Here is a 4,881-nt window from a genome sequence, read left to right as displayed (position 1 = left end):
TGCAGAATAATAATTTTTATTTATAAAAACTTGTATTTAAACTGAATGCTTTTCTAATTTGCGAAACCAAATAGCCGCCATTTTGCGGTAGGAGGAGCGCATCGCGTGAGCGGTTATAAATCTGTTTCGTCAATCTACTTTTCTTCATCTTTTCTTTTTTCATGTCTCAATGAATACTAGAGATATTAATGATCAAAGTCAGTAACAAGGTAATGATAATCTATCCCTTTTAAGCAACGTGATCACGATGTACGTATACTTGTATGTTTCGTAAATCTTCTTTCTCACATTCTCCTTACATGTCCGAACCATCTAAGCATCCATTTCTCTATCTTTTATCAATTGTGATTTGATATTGTTTCATTCCTTGAATAATGTTAACACACAATTTAAATGACTTCTGATTTTAAGAACGTTTCTCCAATGTACTACGATTTATTAACAGATCTTTAATTTGCAAACAGTGGGTCTAATTCAATTCTAATTGAGACTTGTTCCAACGGATCTTTTATTGGAATTGGACCCCAACATCGAGTATTTAGATTATTTGAATGCAAATTCATTAACGAATCCATTTCATTGGATATTTTAGGAATTTTAGATTTTGAAATTAAATTAACAGTATTTTACATAAAAGAAGGCAGCTAAATTTATTTAAGCCATCTTTAAGTCGAAAAATAGCATAATGATGATAGAAGACCTTATGTGGGTGCTTTTTAATTTTTTTAATATGTTTTTGAACATAACAGGCTATGGCAGGATACCATTTTAGGCAATAATAATATTAATAATTGTCTATCACAGAATGGCCCATAAATTATTAATATATTGCAAAATGCTTAGTTGTAAGAGATAGTTACTAGCATAACCTAGCACAATACATACAATACTGTATTCCACACACACATGTATACATGTACTCCAGTTTCATACTCATTTGTTCACATTAAAAATTGTATTATGTGTGTAAATTTTACACTAAGGCTAGATTAAGCGAAAGCGAGTAGTGCACTAACTGTTATCCTCTACGAAATAAAGCAACATTTCACTTAACAAAAAAATTTAAACGAAGCTGCAGTAAGCGGCGGCGGGCTGCAGCGAGCTGTGGCCGGCGCACTTTATAAAATGCAATATACTATTGAGTATATTCTCTACTAAATAAAGTACACATTTCTTCAAACAAAAATAAACAAAAGAGTAAAGCCGCGCGGCGCAGCGCGGCTCCACGCGGTGCAGCGCGCCGCAGCGCGGCTTTACTCTTTTGTTTTTATAGCTTGCTTATGAAATGTTGACTTATTTTGTTGAGAATATAGTTTATGTTGCATTGCTCGCTTTAATGCCTTATTATGCTAGATTGGTTTTTGAGATAATTCAGGATATCACTTCGACATTACAGCTGGACATAGTTATGCAAACAAGAACCAACCCACACCTCGAGTGCAATTGAGTTATGTATTTAGGTAGAACACCAGACGTGTCCTTTACCCGCTCACAAAAGATCCTGGCAATATACCGAGCCAAAACGGAGAAAATAAAAGTCCTTCAGGGTACCAACCCTAAATAAGTAATTTTTAATAGCTAAAAGGAACCATGTCACATGTACTAAAGTACTGTAGATCTTAAGCGTTTTCATTACGATAACTAGAACAGGTTCTCGTTAACTAAATAAAAAGATACATAATGTTTTCTATTTATTGCTGTATAATATAATAGTTTCCCTATATCATTCTTAATGCTAGACGTAACTAACGTTGTTTGTCTCAAATAACTTACCTATTTATTTCTTCACACTCTTTTTACAAAAGTCTAATTATTTCGAAAGTGACATTTTGTGGGTTGGTTCTAGTTTGCATAACTATGTCCAGATGTAAATAGGTGCTTACAAGCCAAATATTTAAAAACAGTAACGGTGCTGGTGCTTTAGATTACCGGCACATGGGACTTTTCAATTTATATCTCAGTGTGACGAGCGCTGTAGCAGTGCTCCCCAGATCTTTGTAATTTAACGCTCTGAGTGGCACTGCAACTATTATGGACAGGCGCGTTGCCTACCACCAGGCCCAGAACTTGTTCGTCCCGTCATGTATCATTAATAAAAAGGAAAAGAATGACAGCGTAGTTAATTCGTGAGTGCGAGAGAGAGTGAATGAATGAATGAATGAATATACTTTATTGCACAGATAAACACACGAACATAAACACATGTACAGATAAACATACGCACAACAGGCGGCCTTATTGCTAAGTAGCAATTTCTTCCAGGCAACCTTAGGATAGGAAAAGTACTAAGAAGGGGGTGCAACCAAGATACAAGATACCACAGCGATAGATTGAGAAACAATATTAATAAATACTAATAATAAATATAGTATATAATATAAATAAATATTAATAATAAACACAATAATATATCATTTTAAAGTAAATAAATAAAAAAAATAAATACACAATGATATCAATGTAAATACATAAATAAATAATTATAAAGAGAGACTAATGTACACGATTTTAAATCCGGAAAAATGGTTTAATTTCCAACGTAATAGTTCATATTCTCAAAACTTACTTAGTTGATTTAGTTGACCGTTTCCTTCCTCGTCCATAGAACGAATATCAACCTGAGTTGATTGATCGACTAGTTGACGAATTTAACTAGTTGATCGGCTAGTTGACCGTTGACGATGAACAGTTGTTTCGTTAACGGATAACGCGTCAACGACCCATCTCTATTAGAAATTGAAAACAGGTTCATGCTCCTATAGGGATCTGTATCGCAAATTTTTTAATTCATAAGCTACCTTTTCCCCATTTTTATTTCCTATGTGTAACAATCGCGAAAACCTAAGAACTCGACAGCATACAATAGTTTATGACAGCATAATTGAAAATAAAATAAAATGTTTCTAACTATTACTATTTTTTACACCAAATTATATTTACACACACGCACTCTCTCTCTCTCTCTCTCTCTCTCTCTCTCTCTCTCACACACACACACACACACACACACACACACACACACACACACACACACACACACACACACACACACACGCACACACACACAAACACACACACACCCACACACACAGAAACACATACACTCACACTCACACTTACACTCCTGGACATTGTCAACATTAAGATTATAGCCTAAAAAAAAATAAACTGTATATAATTTTTAAATTGCGTTTTCCTTATGTTAACTGTTATGTCTCATTTTTCATAATTATTCTATATAATCAAATAAAAAAGAAACCTTAATAGACAGAATCACTGTCTCTTATGATACAGGCTCACCTAGTTTGTGAGACAGGGTCGTACATTGCTGGCTGCTAATCCACAATTAAATAGTGCGATCTTTACTGACAACTGAATTTTTGTACGTGTAAGTTGTACTCCTGTCATTTATTAATAATTATTAACTGCACCTTTGTCACATATTTCTAGATCGAGTCTGAGAGTGGGTCGGAATACTGTAACACAGGGTATCCTAGTGCAGTGGTCAAACACGTTGTCATTTCAACTTCTGCATGTATCTATTATAAAATCAATACCATTGTGATTGGAAATAAACGATTATTATTATTATTATTTACCTACCACCGCGCCACACCGTGACATTACAAATTGAATAGCAATGTCCGATAAACCAATTAGGAAATTAATAATTGATTTATCATTAGGAAACGACAACTGTCAAGTGTATTTGGTGCTCGGAATTTGTATTAATAATAATAATATGCCCGACAGCCACACAAATTGCATGCGCTCGAAGTAAACCAAATAGAAAAGGTATTTATGTACCAGTGTAACAGAACAGGGGCCCAAGTTTCCTAATTTTAAATTATCTCAGTTGTGTGTATATAGAGTTTCAATGGCATGATTTGGCATGATTTTGTACTAAAAATTAAGTTAAATTAAATGCAGGTAAGCGTACTCCAAGCCATGTACCACCTTTTGTGTTGGATGCGGTATCTCTAATTGTTGTACATAGGTTTAAGTATTTGGGACATATTGTGACGGGGGATCTGAGAGATGGTGAAGATTTGGAGAGAGAACGTAGAGCGCTGGCGGTGAGAGATTATTATTTTAAGAGTAATGGCTTGTCACTGCTAAGCCATCGAGCCATTGCCATTGCAATTTTTTGGTAACCTGCTCTTCATGGCGAGTCATTTTGGTTGAATTAATTAATTCGGTCACTTCCATTCCCCTGACACTCTATTGAGACTGAAATGCCATTGCAACTAGATTTTAGCAGAATAACAAATTCAAGAAATTATTATGAATGAATGAATACAAAGATCAAACTCACACAAAAAATTTTAGTCGACCGGGTGGAACATTAACCCACGCCCATGCTGCACCGTAGCATTGCTCTTTATCAACTGAGCTACGGGTCCAGTTACCGAGCCGCCGAAAATCAAAAAGAACTCAAAAACACGACTGCAAAAAATACTGAAAAGAGATAAATAAACCAGCCGGATCGAACGATTTTTTTCTAAGTATTCTTCATCTTTGTATTAATAATTACAACAAACTAGTGGAGTAATAACAAAAAAAAAACAATTGAATATCAATCAATTCAATACAAATTTAAAATACAGTGAATAGCGACATAGCCGGGGCTGGTAGCTGTAAAGGTATCTAACTGGGTGACGAAATACTTTCAATGATATCTCATAGATGGCGCTATGTCTAAAAAGTCGTTGAAAACCAAATACAAAGTTCCGACAAAACAAGCAAATAGAGAAATTCGTGATGTCCGCTTGTTCGTTCCGTGGCTTAGTTGGCATAACGTCTGACACGGTTTGCTAGAAGATGTCGGTTCGAATCCAGCTGGATCGAAGGATTTTTTTCTAAGTATTCGATCTTTGTATT

Source organism: Hyposmocoma kahamanoa, unplaced genomic scaffold, assembly GCF_003589595.1.
Source record: "Hyposmocoma kahamanoa isolate Upper Pololo Valley unplaced genomic scaffold, ASM358959v1 79, whole genome shotgun sequence".
Lineage (NCBI taxonomy): Eukaryota > Metazoa > Arthropoda > Insecta > Lepidoptera > Cosmopterigidae > Hyposmocoma > Hyposmocoma kahamanoa.
The sequence above is the reverse complement of the archived record's forward strand: the minus strand, read 5'-3'. Positions refer to the sequence as shown.